Here is a 20,057-nt window from a genome sequence, read left to right as displayed (position 1 = left end):
TGTATAGATTGTTAGCTTATTAATAGTGTACTAATGTGCTTTAGTTTGTTTGATACAGGTTAAATGGCTCCGGATAGAGATGCTCCACCTGAAAACTCACAAGAAAGAGATGCTCAAGAAAGAGATGCCACGGATACAAATGCTCCACCTGATACTGAAGCAAAAGAAGTTGCACGAGGCATCACTATCATGAAGGGAATCGTTCGACATAGAGACCAAGGATTAGTATACCGATTGGAATGGAATTCTGATAAACAAGCAATTGGTCCTAATTCTGCAAAGTTGACAAGTTATATTGGTACACTTGTTCGTATGCATATTCCGGTCTCCGTAGCTAGATGGAATATGAAAAGCAAAGACTTGGATGAGAAAAAAGACGCGATTTGGGACGAGCTTCAGGTATATATCATATATGGTTAATTGTTGTTATTATCTTGACGATAAATTGTTTAAATTACTTATACTAACACACTATGCGTATGTTTTTTTGCAGAGGACTTTTGAGATACCAGATGATCGTAGACGCTACATACTTGGTTTGGCCGGCAAAAGATATAGAGGGTGGAAAGCTTTTTTGACAAACACTTATCTTAAGGATAAAGATGGAAACTTTCTTGAAGAGGCACCGGGACGGCCAAAAAAGTATGAGATCTTCATTGGTGAAGAAGATTGGGCTAAGTTTGTAGAGCAAAGAGATGAAGATTTTCGGAAAAGGAGTGCCAAGAATAGTGAGAGAGCATCCAAACCCGCATATCCATACAAAAAAGGGCGTTTGGGATATGCACGCTTGGAGGATAAAATTGTAAGTAAATAGAAATGCGTTTTAATTAATTGTCTAAATGTGTTTTATTTGATGATTTTATCATTTGTGTCAATGCATAGTTAGAGGAGACTAAAAGTGAGGAAACCTCACTTCCTGAACATGTGTTGTGGAGGGAAGCTCGTGTGGGCAAGGATCATGCTGTCGATCCCGAAGTTCAGAGAGTTTTTACTGAATGTGTAAGTATAATACTGTGTCTTTAATTAAATCAAATGTTTTTTAATATATAAATGATTTTTTAATGTAAATGAATTACAGGAGACCTTGTCGCAATCGGCATCCACCGGTGAGGGGAGCATACTTAGTAGAGCACTAGATGCTCCTGAGTATCCCGGTCGGGTGAGGGGTAAGGGTCATGGTGTGACTCCAACCTCTTTTTACAAGAGTCCTAGGAGAAGAAATCCTTCAAATGAAGAAGTGTTGCAAAAGTTGGCGGAATTGCAAGCACAAGTCTCTGAATTGCAAAGAGATAAAGAGGCGTATATGAGAGAAAAGTGCAACACTTCATCGGTGAAAGAAACTAGTGATAAGGCTAGTATCAACTATCAAAGGAAATTTCCCGAGGTAATTATAATTTTTTTTCCTTTTAAATTGTTCTATTTTATTAATGATAATGACTTTATATTTACTATTGGTTTAGGGCATTTCATCTTGCCAACTATACTTATCGGAACCGAGTTATCGACTAGTTGGCAAGGGAAAAGTGCACAACACTTTGGGAGATTTACTTCACCATAGACCGCTCCCGGATGGACACCTGAAAGTATCGGTGGATGTTGTAGTAGATCATGATGCGATGCTACCGGTACCTGACATGGTCTCAGAGACGACATTGCTGCGAGATGCAATAGGATCATTTGTTGCATGGCCCTCGGAGCTCATTACCATTAGTGATGAGGTATATTGAAAACGATTATGAATCATTTAGTTTTCGAATGTCAATTCTAAACCGTTTATTAATTATTTTTTACATTTTAATTTTAGACTGCTCCTATAAAACCCACAGTTAAGGGTAAAGGGATTTTACAGGAGGAGGAGTCCGTTGCATCACTAAAAGAGGTACATTTAAAGTGTTAATAATTAATCTGAATCTAAATCTGCATGATTTTATATTTTACATAACTTATATGATTTTTAGGCATCCGCTCGAGAGTCACAACAAGTGACGCAGCAAGTTCGTACCGTACCACCCACTGGTCCTCCGAAGCCAGCGGGAAAAAAAGGCGGTGCTTTTGTGCCTCGGTACCGGTCGACGCTCGCAACAATGGTTGATATGTCCGATTTGACGGATGGTGCTTTACGTGAAATCGTTATGGATGAGAGTGTCTTCGGTATTGAATTCAAGTCACTTATTACACTTGATGACTTGGAGGAGATTTTTAAGCATGATCAACTAGGCGTCAATAACATGCACTCATACATTCGGTAATATTCCCTCATCCGATATATTATTTAATTAGTCCCACAATATAATTTATTTACACATTTCAATGAAAATAATCTAATGTTTATTATGTTTTTATTTAAGGTTGTTGTATGACAGAGTGTTGCGCGGGACTCCGTTGTCTAATGTAACACCCATATATAATTACATGCATCAAATCATATAAATATACATGAATCCAAGTATTTGGTACTGAAATACCAATAAGTTCCTAGTCAACACATTATACATATTAATGCCCAAATACAAAAGTTCTACACAATGGCATAATACATACAAGATGTTCAAAATAAAAAGCTAAGAACTAGATCAAACAATGATCTCAAAAGAACTCCACAACGGAAGCTTCGCCATATCCAAAAAAGAACAAGGAATAAGGAAATCAAACTTCTTTCTCCTTACCCTTCGCGGAACCTGTAGTACCTGAAATCAATATATAATGGGGTGAGATATAAAATCCCAGTGAGTTCCCCATCCTATGGATCCTCTCGGCTTTACAAGGTTCTAACCTATAAGTCTCAAGTCATAAAAGGAACTAGACCTTGAGTTCTCATACTAACATTATATGGAATCATACTTAGAGTTCAACAACTCAACACAAGATTATTAATCGGAAACCAATACCAAGGCATCCCCATATTCCCGTCCCCTTCTACGTCTAGGAGGTGGCACGAGTCATGGATCCTTTGGGAAATCTTGACATACGACATGGATTCGGACTCATGAGCCTTTCCCCATGAATCGTCACTTCACATGGCCCGTACACCATCACAAGTCTCTACCCGTAGGTTCCATTCGTACACAAAAGCGGGAATCAAACCTGCCAAGATTATTGTGCCTCTCTGCACGGTGAATGCCTGTTAGCATTCAAAGGAAAAATAAAGAAATAAAGAAAATACTACGGTTCCGATTAATACATCAACAATGGTGATCGCTTCCGCAAACCACTAGGCCTGTTAGCCTTTCCTCATAAGATTCCAACACGTATGTCCATATAATGTCTCATCCTAGGTTTTCTTTGTTAAGCTACACAACCTAACAATTTCCTAGTTTTCCTCACTTATTCTTTATTCACATAACAATGTAGTTATCAACCCTCTTGATATAAACACATATAACAAGGTATTACCAATCCACCTGCAATAGAACTCAAACAACAATTATAGAGTACATAAGCATCATACCAAGAGCACAACGTCCTCATGGTTCCAAAATCTAAACCACTATAAAGTACACACTCCTAGCCTATTACTGCTTCAAACGACGGTTAAAACAGTTTTACGGTTAAAAGGTTACGATTGAAATAATGTTCATTAATCTAAGAAAATTGGTTAAGGAAGCTTCAGTTCGCGCCGCGCAACCACTAGGTCGCGCCGCGAACCCTATGGCAGAAGCAAACCACCATAATTCCAACACTGTTCGCGCCGCTAACTAGTCTACGCGCCGCCAACCTCATGGCAGAAGCAAAGCTCTAAAGTTTCCAACTATTCGCGCCGCGAACCCCAGTACGCGCCGCGTACTGAAGACAGAAGCAAAAACCCATAAAAACCTGCATAGTTCGCGCCGCGAAGCCCCGTTCGCGCCGCGAAGCGCGCGAGAACTCAGTTCTCAGCTCTGCCTCATACACAGATCCATGGTTCAAAACCATCTAAATCCTTTCACACCTGTTCTAGATCATAACAAAGCATAGATACAACCTATAGATGATATATTTATGGATTGTAAACACTTATTCATAATCATAGATGAATTCGATCCAAAACCTAGATTTCCTCTATACAAAATCCCTAAATCAAAACTTATGATTTCTCATCCACAATCAAAGCTATAAGTTTCTAACTAGAACCCACCTCGATTAAAAGTCGTTGATGTCGAAGAGGAGTTGATTCGGCGAAGAAATGGTGAAGATCCAAGCTTTTCTCCTCTTTCACCTTTGCTCTTCCTTCTCTCTACTTCCTCTCTCTATCTTTCTCTTTTTGATGTAGAATGAAGAAGAAAAGCCAAAGGAAAGGATATAAGAAAAATATCTTAAGTTACACTACTAACTTAATGTCCAAAAGTATCTCTAACGTATCAATTGATAAAACCTCAGTGTCAGTTAATACATTAGAGCATTTAATTAATACGGGGTATTACATCCTCCCCCACTTAAATAGAAATTCGTCCTCGAATTTAAAAATTACCTGAAAAGGTGAGGGTAAGCATCCCGCATTTCCGATTCAAGTTCCCATGTAGCATCACCCGGATGTGTCACATCCCACTGAACCTTGACAAGAGGAATCTCCTTGTTGCGTAACACTTTAGTCTCTCTTCCTACGATACGGCTCGGTAAGGGTTCAAAAGTCAAATTTGATTCTATCTCAATTGCATCTGGTAACACCGGCTGGAGAGGATCGGGAATAAACTTCCTCAGTTGAGACACGTGGAAAACATCATGCATTTCCGATAGAGAAGGTGGTAAGGCTAAACGGTAAGCTACTTCACCAATCCTCTCTAGAATCTCATACGGTCCCACGTATCTCGGACTTAACTTTCTTGACTTAAACGGTCCTTTCAATCTCAACCTCGGAGTAACTTTCAAAAATACATGGTCACCTTCCATAAACTCCAAAGGCCTCCTACGGTTATCCGCATAACTCTTCTGACGATCCTGTGCTTGTTTAACCTTCTCACGAATCATTCTAATCTTGTCCGTGGTCTCTTGAATAATTTCGGGTCCCAAAATCCTATCATCACCAATTTCTGACCAACACAACGGTGTTCTACATTTCCTCCCATACAATGCCTCATAAGGTGCCATACCGATACTCGCATGATAACTATTATTGTATGCAAATTCAATCAATGGTAAAAGCTCCTTCCAATTTCCTCTACCTTCAAGCACACAAGCTCTTAACATATCTTCCAAGGTTTGTATCGTTCGTTCCGTTTGACCATCCGTTTGAGGGTGGTTCGACGTGCTCAAACATAATTTAGATCCCATCGCTTGTTGAAAAGCTCTCCAAAACCTTGAAGTAAACTTTGGATCTCTATCCGATACAATACTAGAGGGTACACCGTGCAACTTCACAATCTCTGCGACAAACAGCCGTGCAAGATGACTTGCCTTATAAGTAGTCTTCACGGCCAAGAAATGTGCAGATTTCGTCAACCGATCAACAATCACCCAAATAGAATCATATCCACCTTGAGTACGAGGCAAACTAACTGCAAAATCCATTGGAATACTATCCCACTTCCATATTGGAATCTCTAGTGGTTGTAACAATCCACCCGGCCTTTGATGTTCAATCTTTACTTGTTGGCACACCGCACACTCTGATACGTACACCGCGACATCTCTTTTCATTCCAGACCACCAATAATCCCCTTTTAAATCTTGGTACATTTTTGAAGAACCCGGATGTATAGTGAAAGCACCCTTGTGAGCTTCATCCAAAATCCTTCTTTTCAATAACGCATCATCCGGAACACAAATCCTCTGATTAAACATAATCACCCCATCAGTAGCTCGAGTAAAACCTGGTTGAACCAACACCTCTTGTAACTTAGTATCAGACGCTTGTGCTTGTTGGATGTCGTTTCTCAAAGTAGAATTAACATTCAAGTTTCCCATCAATACTCCATTTTGGGTCCAAACAAATTGAAGGTTGAGATCTCGAAATTTCTCCAATAATGCATACTCTGACATCATTAATTCGGCCCTCTTTAACACCTTCCGACTCAAAGCATCCGCCACTTTATTTGCTTTGCCTGGATGATACTTCAAGTCAAAATCATAATCCTTTAAGTATTCCATCCACCGCCTCTGACGCATATTCAACTCCTTCTGGTCGAATAGGTACTTTAAACTCTTGTGGTCGCTGAACATTTCAAAATGAACTCCATACAAGTAATGACGCCACACCTTCAGGGTAAAAACAACCGCGGCCAATTCTAAATCATGAGTTGGATAATTCTCTTCGTGAACCTTTAACTGTCGAGATGTGTATGCTACCACCTGACCATCCTGCATCAAAACCCCTCCTAATCCTTTCTTGGAAGCATCGCAAAATACTTCATAGGACTTATTTGGGTCAGGAACGATCAAAACAGGAGCAGTCGTCAATCTTTCCTTCAAGCCCATGAAACTCTGTTCACACCCCGAATCCCAATCATAAGGACACTCCTTCCGAGTAAGTCTAGTCATTGGTAAAGCCAATTGAGAAAACCCTTTTATAAATCTTCTGTAGTAGCCGGCTAAGCCCAAGAAACTTCGGACTTCTGAGACATTGCTCGGTCTCTCCCAGTTAATTACCGCTTCGATTTTTGTCGGGTCCACTGCCACACCTCCTTGAGATATAACATGACCAAGAAATCTTACCTCTGTCATCCAAAACTCACACTTACTTAACTTAGCAAACAATTGATTTTCTTGCAGTACCGACAGAACAATCCTCAGGTGTTCTTCGTGCTCTTGTGGAGTACGAGAATAAATAAGAATGTCATCGATAAAGACTACCACAAACTGATCTAAGTAAGGCTGAAATAACCGATTCATATAATCCATGAAAACAGCTGGAGCATTCGTAACACCGAAAGGCATCACCAAGAATTCGTAATGACCATAACGGGTTCTAAATGCAGTCTTTGGCACATCTGAGCTCTTCACACGGATTTGGTGATAACCTGACCGCAAATCAATCTTCGAGAACACACAGGCTCCTTTCAATTGATCTAACAAGTCGTTTATCCTAGGCAAAGGGTATTTGTTCTTGATGGTGGCCTTATTCAACCGACGGTAATCAATACATAGCCTCATCCCACCATCCTTCTTCTTTACTAACAACACTGGAGCTCCCCACGGTGAGACACTAGGTCGCACAAAATGTTTAGCCATCAGTTCTTCCAATTGCCCCTTCAATTCTCTTAATTCAAGTGGTGCCATCCGATACGGAGAAACGGATATAGGAGCCGTTCCCGGTACCAGGTCAATAGAGAATTCCACTTCCCTTTCCGGAGGAAGAGAAGTGACATCCTCGGGAAAAACATCGGAAAATTCTCTAACGACAGCAATTTGTGAAACCTCTAACTTGTCACCCGTCTCCTTAGTGAGAACCAACAGAACAAACTTCTCTTTCTCAAACAAGAAATTAATCATACCTACCGTACCTTCTAGTATAGTAGTCAACACATCCTTCGGAGTAGCTTCTTCAGTTGGAATAATGATTAACTTCTCCTCACACCCAATGAACACCGAATTAGCAGAAAGCCAATCCATTCCCAATACAACATCTACCTTCTTAAGTGGTAAGCAAACAAGATCGATCTGGAAATTCCTACCACCCACAGATAACACACAATTTTCACACACCAACGGTGTCTCTACCATCTCATCCATAGCAGTAGTAACCGCCATAGGAGGAAATAAAGGAGTAGCTTGCAACCCAAGTCGCTTCATACATTGTAATGACACAAAAGAGTGTGTTGCTCCACAATCAAATAGAACAAAACAAGAATGCCCATTAATGAAACACGTACCCGCAATCAAAGAGTTATCACCCTTGGTCTTCTTAGCATCCAAGGTATAAACTCTACCAGTACCCCTTCCTTGAACTTGATTCTTATTCTGAGGACAATTCCTAGCCATATGCCCTTCTTGATGACAATGAAAACATTTCACCCCTTCAAAGGCACATCTTCCGAGGTGATTCTTACCACAACTACGACACACCGGAGGTGCACTAGACCGAGGACCTTGCACTTGCTTTCCTTTGAAAGCTTGTGGCCTAGGTCGAAATTGTTGGCTTGGCCTTCCTCTTTCGTATTGATTCTTCTTCTTCAAATCTTCCTCAGCTTGAACTTTCTTCAAACTAGTCTCAGCCACATAACATTGTCGCAACAACTCCGTATAAGTAGTGAACTCCCTCTGGGACACACTATGTGAGATATCAGCCCTTAAACCAAACAGAAACTGGTCCACCTTCCAACCCTCATCAGGAGCATACGCGGCCTGCCTAGAGTAAGCAGCCAAAATTTCAAACTTCTCAGCATAAGTAGCTACTGACATATTGTCTTGCCTTAACTGCTGGAACTCCAATTCCTTCTTAGTCCTCAGTGAACTAGGAAAGTATTTCTCCATAAAAGTGGTCTTGAAATTCTCCCATTCCTTAGGTACTCCCTGAGTAATCATCAAAGCAGAAGCACCCTTCCACCACCTCATAGCTGGACCTTTCAGCGAATGAGAAGCAAATACTACCTTGTCTTCTTCACTACAATGCACGATCTCAAAGATTCCTTCTACATTGGCCACCCACTCATGCGCCTTTATAGGATCTAATCCACCATGAAACTCCGGAGGATTCATGCGAATGAAATCTCTATAAGTCCCACCTACAGCTTCGGGCACAACCACTGGAGCATTATGACCGCCATTCATCTGTTGCATCATCTGCAGCATGAACTGATTCTGCTGCTGTTGCATCTGTTGCATGAACTGGGGCCATGGAACATTCGCACCGCCATCCGGTGTATTCACTTGTGGAGGTCGTGTGGGGGGTCGACCACGAGTCCTGCGTCCGTCCGCCATGTTCCTGAAGGTTATCAAAACGGGATTAAGTTGATCAGGCTCAATGCCATAGTCATAACACAACAAAACTCATGGGAACACAACACATCTTGGACAGAAGAAACACTTATAATATCTCATGGCTAGGTCGAGGATACGACCTGCTCTGATACCAACTGTAACACCCATATATAATTACATGCATCAAATCATATAAATATACATGAATCCAAGTATTTGGTACTGAAATACCAATAAGTTCCTAGTCAACACATTATACATATTAATGCCCAAATACAAAAGTTCTACACAATGGCATAATACATACAAGATGTTCAAAATAAAAAGCTAAGAACTAGATCAAACAATGATCTCAAAAGAACTCCACAACGGAAGCTTCGCCATATCCAAAAAAGAACAAGGAATAAGGAAATCAAACTTCTTTCTCCTTACCCTTCGCGGAACCTGTAGTACCTGAAATCAATATATAATGGGGTGAGATATAAAATCCCAGTGAGTTCCCCATCCTATGGATCCTCTCGGCTTTACAAGGTTCTAACCTATAAGTCTCAAGTCATAAAAGGAACTAGACCTTGAGTTCTCATACTAACATTATATGGAATCATACTTAGAGTTCAACAACTCAACACAAGATTATTAATCGGAAACCAATACCAAGGCATCCCCATATTCCCGTCCCCTTCTACGTCTAGGAGGTGGCACGAGTCATGGATCCTTTGGGAAATCTTGACATACGACATGGATTCGGACTCATGAGCCTTTCCCCATGAATCGTCACTTCACATGGCCCGTACACCATCACAAGTCTCTACCCGTAGGTTCCATTCGTACACAAAAGCGGGAATCAAACCTGCCAAGATTATTGTGCCTCTCTGCACGGTGAATGCCTGTTAGCATTCAAAGGAAAAATAAAGAAATAAAGAAAATACTACGGTTCCGATTAATACATCAACAATGGTGATCGCTTCCGCAAACCACTAGGCCTGTTAGCCTTTCCTCATAAGATTCCAACACGTATGTCCATATAATGTCTCATCCTAGGTTTTCTTTGTTAAGCTACACAACCTAACAATTTCCTAGTTTTCCTCACTTATTCTTTATTCACATAACAATGTAGTTATCAACCCTCTTGATATAAACACATATAACAAGGTATTACCAATCCACCTGCAATAGAACTCAAACAACAATTATAGAGTACATAAGCATCATACCAAGAGCACAACGTCCTCATGGTTCCAAAATCTAAACCACTATAAAGTACACACTCCTAGCCTATTACTGCTTCAAACGACGGTTAAAACAGTTTTACGGTTAAAAGGTTACGATTGAAATAATGTTCATTAATCTAAGAAAATTGGTTAAGGAAGCTTCAGTTCGCGCCGCGCAACCACTAGGTCGCGCCGCGAACCCTATGGCAGAAGCAAACCACCATAATTCCAACACTGTTCGCGCCGCTAACTAGTCTACGCGCCGCCAACCTCATGGCAGAAGCAAAGCTCTAAAGTTTCCAACTATTCGCGCCGCGAACCCCAGTACGCGCCGCGTACTGAAGACAGAAGCAAAAACCCATAAAAACCTGCATAGTTCGCGCCGCGCAGCCCCGTTCGCGCCGCGAAGCGCGCGAGAACTCAGTTCTCAGCTCTGCCTCATACACAGATCCATGGTTCAAAACCATCTAAATCCTTTCACACCTGTTCTAGATCATAACAAAGCATAGATACAACCTATAGATGATATATTTATGGATTGTAAACACTTATTCATAATCATAGATGAATTCGATCCAAAACCTAGATTTCCTCTATACAAAATCCCTAAATCAAAACTTATGATTTCTCATCCACAATCAAAGCTATAAGTTTCTAACTAGAACCCACCTCGATTAAAAGTCGTTGATGTCGAAGAGGAGTTGATTCGGCGAAGAAATGGTGAAGATCCAAGCTTTTCTCCTCTTTCACCTTTGCTCTTCCTTCTCTCTACTTCCTCTCTCTATCTTTCTCTTTTTGATGTAGAATGAAGAAGAAAAGCCAAAGGAAAGGATATAAGAAAAATATCTTAAGTTACACTACTAACTTAATGTCCAAAAGTATCTCTAACGTATCAATTGATAAAACCTCAGTGTCAGTTAATACATTAGAGCATTTAATTAATACGGGGTATTACATCTAACAGATTCCGTTTCGTGTCTTCCGCCCACTGCAGCGGAATGGCAATTGATTCGGAACCGGAATCAGTTAGACAGTGCTTAGTAGATAGATTCATGTCCACCGGCAATACAGAATGTCTGCATCTTTGGGCGTATAATACTCGACCAGTAGGGTTAGTTTCTCATTCTTTGTTCATCTAATCTCTGTTTCTTTTGTGTATAGCAAAATTTTCATATAACCTATTGTTTTTATTTATAGAGCACACTGGTTGCTGCTTGCTATCAACCCTATAAGGGAAGTCGTGTATTATCTGAATTCGGTAAATGGTGAATGGACCAATTATCCGGCCATGAAGGACATCGTTGATTTGTAAGTGGGATCGTTCTAAATATATATTCGTGTATATTTATATATATATATATATATATATATATATATATTTACTTATTTGTGGGATTGATCTAAACATATGCTTTTATATATTTGTTAATTAGATCAATACAAGTGTTCCGAAGTCAACGGGACGCACAGGTATTCCGAACTAAATCTAGCAACATTACTTGGATCCAAGTGCAGGTACATTATTTTTCACAATGTTGCTTATAATATATTTATGCTACTTGATAAAACAATGCACAACTATAGAATCTTATTTGTTTTTCTATGTAGTGCCCGCAACAGAAAAACAGTTACGATTGCGGATACTTTGTATTGAGGTTTATGAAAGAAATCCTTCAGGCAAATCAATTAGAGATTCCGATCACGGTATGAATTTATAACTTAAGATAATTTCATATAATTTATTACATTTAACTAAATGTATCATTCATATTTTGTTTTTGTTTTGTAGTACCTTGACGAATTCCGTGCCACTGGATACTCGAGACTTAAGTTGGAAGAAATAAAAGAGGATTTGTGTCATTTTTATATTAAGCGCTTTTTCATGTAGGATTTGTGTCGAATTGAAGTACTATAATATTATTGATGTTGTAATGATGTATATATATAATATTGGATATTATAATGGTATTATATTAGTATATATATATATATATATTGTCTTACTGATGGCTGAAATAATATCGTCGAAAATAAATTACAGGTCGAAAATATTACAGGCTGAAAACATATTACAGGTCGAAAATATTACAGGTCGACTGGGAGGATTAAATTACAGGCTGCACATTAAAATACCTCATTTAGCTACTAAAGCGCTTTTTAAAAAAGCGCTCTTAAAGAACCACATACTAAAGCGCTTCTTTTTAAAAGCGCTGCCAAAGATTACTAAAAAAGCAAAAAAAAAAAAAAAAACAACATACTAAAGCGCTTTTGTAAAAGCGCTCTTATAGGGGGGGCTATAAGAGCGCTTTTTCTGGAAAAAGCGCTCTTAAAGCCCACCCTATAAGAGCGCTTTTACAAAAGCGCTTTAGTATGTTGCGTTTTTTTTAATTTTTTCTCTCACAGGTGGGCCTATCACAGCGCTTTTCTGGAAAAAGCGCACTTAAAGGGGGGCCTACCAGAGCGCTTTTTCCTGAAAAGCGCTCTTAAAGGGGGGCCTACAAGAGCGCTTTTTCCAGAAAAGCGCTCTTATAGGGGGGCCTACCAGAGCGCTTTTAAAAGCGCTTTCGTAGCCTATGCCAGCGCTGGCTTTGGCAGCGCTTTAAAGCGCTGTTAAAGGCCAAAAAAGCGCTTTAAAAGCCCTTCCTCGTTGTAGTGCAACTTATCCATTCAAATGCTATTATGATGGTGCTATCCTTTGAATTTGAACATGGTTCTGATTCAAATTGTATACATTTGCTTGGACATGGTTATGATGGTATACATGTTTGCTTTAACATGGTTCTAATTCAATTTATTTTTATACAACTATGATGGAAGGTTCTATCTTGCCAACATTGATTTTAAACGATGTTGTGAAATTTTTTACTTAAATCCTGAAATTATTTTGTTTGTTATCTTTAGAAGGATGCCTTCACATAGTTAGACTACTTGGCTTTGAAAAAATTGAAAGCATTCTACGATTTTTCGGTTTCTATTGAAAGTGATCTTGTCAATTTTATTAATACTAATGGGCTGATTGTACTTATACCATTTTGTTGTCTTATTAGTCAAACAATAGATAGTATTTATGCAGCTTGCTTGGAGATGTATGTTTCTTGGATATGTATGTTTTCATCATGTCAAACAAAACTGATAGAAACTCTAAACCATATTTTATTGTCCTGTCATGTCAAACAAAACTGATAAAAACTCTAAACCACATATTTTATTGTCCTGTCAAAGTTACAGTGCAGCAGACCCTATCTGCTATCTCATTTATCTGCTTCTAAAAACTGCTTTTTGCGTACCTTTTCTCTGCCACATATTTTATTGTCATGTCAAACAAAACTGATAAAAACTCTAAAACACCTTTTTTTGTTATCAGTTACTTTAAAAAAGGTTAAAGGAAATGAACCAGTTGCACTTGATTGGATTGTATACTTGTGTTAAATGACACTTTACTTATTTAAATTTTTTGTTGATACAGGAGCTTGGTGTTGGAATTGAAGTATTGAACCATGTAGTCTTCTTGGAATTGAACCATGTAGTCCTCTTGGGAGTTTGGGTTTTTTTTGTGGTGTTGGAATTGTATACTTTGATTTAATGTGTGTGTTTTCTGCATGTCATGGAACTATTAAAGAGGATGTGGGTGTACAAACTCAAATATATACATATTGTTTGATTGAGAATGAAAATCATGAAAATCATCAGCACTAATACTTATATTTAATCTCTTTTCCCAACTTTTGACCAATTGTGCTGTTAATTAGATATCTACCACAGATAAGTTTGTAAACCAAAATTTTAACCAATCAATAATATCATTTAACAATGTTGAAATTTGGTATCACATTGGTGAGTTTAATAACCCAAACTATGGTGCTATCTTTAGGTTCTTAGTTATTTCATATATAATGGAAGGTATAATAAATGTTATATTGCAATTATTTTAAAAAAGTTTCAAACATTAAATCACTAAATGCTACTTCTTAATTTCTAGAGTTACATAAAATTTTCATTTGAAAAGGACGACATTACATTAGAACCGGCATGTATTATTATAGTGGAAAGAGATAGTGTAACACCTATCAAATAATAGTATATTATCTTGTCTAAGAACAATGATGATATTTTTTGAATTATATTTGAGTAACCATAGAAATGAAATTGTGTTTACACAAAAAATATGATAGTAACTAATTTATAAATCAAAATATAATATTCACATTATATTACATTGTGTTTTACCCATAGGAAGACTCAGAGATGCTCGCCTATGCTTAGAGAAAATAAAAACTCTAAATTTATGCTCGCCTCTGCAAACACCATTTGTTTCTCTGCAAAAACCGGTTCCTCTGTCATCTCAGTCTACTCTGCAAAATCTACTTTTTTTTATGAAAAGTGTGTATAAAGTAGTATTATAGATAGATGTAGGATGAATAAAAAAAAAGGATTAGTTTGCTGACATTTGTGAATTTTTTATGGTCCTACCATCTTTTTAGAAAATAATACCCAATATGCCATACTTTTCACACTTTTTCCCAATATGCCATGTTTTCAAAAAAAAAAAACTGATTTATAGAGCATCCGCCCTTTGAATGGGCGGAGCCTCTCATTTTTTAGGAACATCCGCCCTTTGAATGGGCGGAGCAGTGTATTTTGTTTTTTTTTTTTTTTTGAAATTTTTAATTAAATTAAAAACAAATTTAAATAATATAATAAATATTATAATTAATAATAAACCAATAATATATATTAAAAATATTACAATTATATAAATAAAATACAATAAATTTTGAATATAAAAAATACAATAAATTTTTTATTTATAAAAAATACAATAAATTTTTGATTTAATATATGTTAACTATTTTTTGTTTTAAATATAAAAAATAATACAATAAATTTTTTTAATTTTAAAATAAATGGAATTAAAATATATTAAATAACATTATATAAATAAAATACTTTTAATTGATAAATTAAGTTACAATGCAATTAAGAAAAATAAAATTACAATAAAGTAAATTAAACGGTATTTAATTGCCGTCTCGACCTGGTCGGCGTAACCGTTGGTTGGTTCCACAATAAGGAGGATGTACATCTCTCGTACTTCTTCGACGAGGCCCTTCATCATTTGCAGGTTGAGTAGAAGGACCTATCTCATATCCGCGATCATATAATTCTTCGACCATTTCTTCATTGATAAAATCAGCCGCCGTCGCACTACCATAACTCAATCTGGTCCCCTCGTTATTCCAATCCTGTTGAGTGGTGTTATGCATTGAGGTTTGCATGTTGACATAGTTTTCTTGATTGGTGTTAGGGGTAAATTGTTGTGATTGAGAAAAAGGCATTTGTTGTTGGGGGGTTTGATAGTTGTGGTATTGTTGTTGATTATAAGATGTAGATGGGTTATGTTGGGTAGTGGTATGTTGCATTTGGGTGTATTGGGGTGTTTGGTAGTGGTGTTGGTAGGTTGGGAAAGGGGTAGGTTGTGAGAATGGTGTTTGTGGTTGGGTGTATGAATTATATGGGTTTTGGTGATGATATTGTTGGCTTGGGGTAAAAGGTGGTTGTGTTGGATTGAAATTTTGTTGGGTGTTTTGAAAATGTTGTTGCATGTTAGGGATAGGTGGTCTGGATTGTTGGAAGTTTGAAGTGGAGGGTTGGCTACGAGGGTCAAACAAGTATCTATTCGGTGATAAATACAAATTTGACACAGTGGCATACCATGACATGTAGTCTGGGCTCGGTTTACATTCTTGAGGCATGATTTCCCCCTGCAAGACAGTTTTATGGCGATTATGCCATTGACGACGCTCATTCTTGTAATGGTCTTTCCAATCATCGTATGGCCATTGATCGGATAATTGACTTTTATGATACTCTTCCATGCAAGTTGGAGGACCCGGTATGCCCTGTTTAATGCCAAACTGGAGCTTAACCCTATCAGAATGATGCATTTCAACATAAGTGAAGCTTATGATAAAAGTTTTTGAACTCCACACGTCACTATTAGTTGGTTCCAGATCTTCGAGTTCGAGATAGGGCCTCCATGTAAACTGTTACATACAATTGTTTAGTTAAAAAATAGTTATATGAAATAGTATTAATTATTATAAGTGTTAAATATATTACATCAATCGGCTCGAAATGATCGATGAACGTTCGATATCCAGGAGCACAATGATGGGGTGTTTTTTCATAATTCATCCCATGTGCAGACCACCTAAAAAAAGAAATAATTAGTACCCAAAAAAATTAAGATATAATTGTAAAAAAAATTAAAACGTACTTAGTTGCATATGGAAAAATGTATGGGTTACGATTCACTGGTGCCAGTCTCGGCATTCTCGACCAACCCCAGGCTTGAAGTAAGACTTCACAACCTGCAAAATTATGCACTTCTTTTTTGGCGCATCTACACAAGTGTCTGTACAGATGTGCTAGAGTTGCAGATCCCCAACTATACTGACCTGTTTTATTAAAATCAGATAATAATGGTAAATACTGCAGATGTATAGTGTTACCATTAGTATCAGGAAATAATAGACCGCCAAAAAGCAACAAAATATAAACTCTAGCTTTTTGTACAATTTCTTCGATGGTGGAAGCATCGGTTAATGTCATTCGTTTTTCATGCCGGTAACATCGGAGTATCGCAGAAGGACCGGACATGTCATATTCTCCGCCGTCAAACCTCCCATGCCGGTAATGTTTTGGAATATCTCTTCCGTCGAGCAACTCAAGAGGACTCTCCTAAGATTTTTAGAGGGGGAGTACGAGGCCGGCGAACAGATAAGAAGCATCAAGAGGCTTAAAACAAGGGTCGATGCTGTGACTGGAGCAACGATAACTTTCTGGGATAATGTGGCATACGACATTGATGCCATTCAAATGATGCATGGACCTAATGACATTGTTTTAACCGTGGTGATTTCTTAGATGTTTTAGTTTATCTTTTTCTGATGATTATTTTCTATGTACCTTTATCTTTTTCTGTTGGTTTTAGTCCATTTGCAGCCCTTTTAATTAATGAATGAACTACTCTTTTCCGTGGACGCTCGAGTTAGCTGATTCACTGATCTTATCTGTTGCAATTTAATATATATATTTTTTTAATACTTTAAAATAATGACAATTTTATTAATAAATAACAAAAAAAAAAACTAAAAAAAAAGGAATACCACATAGGCGTCACCCTAGGTGGCTTGAAAGAAGAAAATGAACTATGAAGCCACCCTGGGTGGCGCATAGGTTCAAGGCAAATGGGCATTGGCGCCACCTGAGGTTAAACTTGGTTCTTTGGATTTTTTTTCCATTGCAGTGGCGGATCTGAAATTAAAAAATAAAATATTTAAAAGCTCCGCCCATTACAGTGGCGGATCTGAAATTAAATAATAAAATATTTAAAAACTCCGCCCATTGCAGTAGCGGTACTGATAATTGCAGTGATATACCAGTATTTAAAATTTATAATTAATAATAATATGATTAATATATAATAAAATAATTTAAATAAATAATACAATTTTTTATAAACATGTGAAATTAATATTATATTTTATTATAATATTTTTAATATATATTATTGGTTTATTATTAATTATAATATTTATTATATTATTTAAATTTGTTTTTAATTTAATTAAAAATTTCAAAAAAAAAAAAACGAAATACACTGCTCCGCCCATTCAAAGGGCGGATGTTCCTAAAAAATGAGAGGCTCCGCCCATTCAAAGGGCGGATGCTCTATAAATCAGTTTTTTTTTTTTTTTGAAAACATGGCATATTGGGAAAAAGTGTGAAAAGTATGGCATATTGGGTATTATTTTCTAAAAAGATGGTAGGACCATAAAAAATTCGACATTTGTTTCCATAATAAGTATGGGTTACTGAAAAAATACATTTATAAAAAGATAGTTGGGATTGATTGATGCAAAATAACAGTGGCACGACAGTTTAAATTTTGTTGGGACTGAGCAAAAGCTTGCTTTTGAACATGCAGCAGTTTGTAACTTTATGCTATCTCTTTACATGTTTATTTTATTGAGAAAAAAAACTTGCTTTTGAAGTGTTGTGTGTCATAGTTTATAAAGACAATTTTTTTTTAATAATTGATCAATATATTTTTCTTACATATAATTTATATTTTAAAAATTTTGAGAAACTTTTTTTTAACATATTCTTTACTTACAACTTTGTATTCAAGTTTTAAGAATATTTTTTAAATGATTTGACTGGTGGAAAGAGTATAATTTTATAAAAATAGTGTTATATTGAGATGGTCAGGGCCGGCCCTGGGCCCGGGCAAGCAGGCCCACAGCCCAGGGCCTCAAAAGAATAGGGGCCTCAAAATTTGGAGGGGTATAGTAAGAAATTGTAATACTCTAATTAAAAAATATATTATTATCCGCAAAGAAAATATACAAACTGTTTCATGTAGTTCAGCGGCACAACAATTGTATAGAAATCTTAATTGCAGTGGTTCAAATCTGTGCTGGCATCATTTTTTTCAATTATCTTTCTTTTACAGGAACATTTCATTATTTCATGCACTTATTCTTTCACTACTCTCTAATATAATATAACTAATGACATAAAAAATGCACTTATCTTTCTCTATTCTCTAGTATAATTAATTATATAGGTATTTTATGACAATTAACATTTTTCAAATTTTAATGATAAAATAATTTATATATAATTCATTGAAATTTATAATAAAATTTTAAATCAAATTTTACTCTCAAGGTTATTTATTGTAACCTTTATAGTTTTATTTTAATTTATTTTAGTATAAATTTTTGACGCTATTTATATGTTATAATTAAAAGTTTATCATACAATTAACTCTTTTATTATCAACTTTTGTTAGAAATTCTTATTGTATTGAAATTCTTTTTGTGGTTAGAAACAATTAAGACTTCATATTTTTTATCTTTGTCTCCGAGATTTTTTTATTTTATTTTGGAGGCGAATAAAAACTCAATTTTTTATTTAGGGCCAATTCTTTATTGTGTGCCCTGGGCCTCTAAAAAGTCGGGACTGGCCCTGGAGATGGTAATAGAGAATTGAATAGTGTAATAATTTTAAAGGTACACTACCCAATTTTTTTAGATCGGTAAAAAAGTTGTCCCCATTTTAAAATAGTAACCACACCTCCCGTGCATTTAATAGTGTAATAGAGTATAATTTTATAAAAATATTTAATACATTTTAAATATAAATTAAGTTAACAATAATCAGATAGTTCAACTAATAACCTATGATCTGTAAAAAAAACTAATAACATATGTATTTGATGAGTAGATATATTATCTAGGTTTTGATGCAATTCTTATAACATTGCTTACTAATTACTCCCTCCGTCTCATAATAAGTGTCTTATTTAAACTTTGTGCGGTTTTTAAGAAAATGATTAGATGTTTAGATTTTAATGATAAAATTAATATCATTTACTAAAGTACTCTTATTTATTATAGGTAGTAGAGTTGTTGAAAAACGTGAAAGTTAATATTTTAGTCCTTAAATTAACAATTAATATTGCAAGAAATAGATATAAAGAACATTAAAATGCTTTTTAAAAAAAAAAAATTAAATATGAACTAAACTTGGAAGATTTTAAATTTTTTTGACGGAAATAATATTTCATTTATGACTTTTTTATCTTATTTTATATTTTAATTTATATTTTAATTAATTAAAAAATTATTTATCTCACAGGTCACTATCACCACAATACCTTTTTTATTTATTTTAACCAACTAAATATTTATAAATATTTATAGTTATTAGTGATATGTGTTATTAAATTATATAATTGTATATTTTATAATTACATTTAAATAAATTATATACCAACTAAAATTGAAAACTATTCATCAAAAAAGTTTTCACGGAACACTATCATCATAATACCTGTTTTAATTTAATCAACAAAATGTTATAAATATTTATAATTAGCATAAATTCACTATTTTCACGGGACACTATCACAACAATACCTTTTTATTTAAATAATAAAATATT

This window comes from Vicia villosa, linkage group LG7 (assembly GCF_029867415.1).
Source record: "Vicia villosa cultivar HV-30 ecotype Madison, WI linkage group LG7, Vvil1.0, whole genome shotgun sequence".
Lineage (NCBI taxonomy): Eukaryota > Viridiplantae > Streptophyta > Magnoliopsida > Fabales > Fabaceae > Vicia > Vicia villosa.
This window is presented reverse-complemented; position numbering follows the sequence as displayed.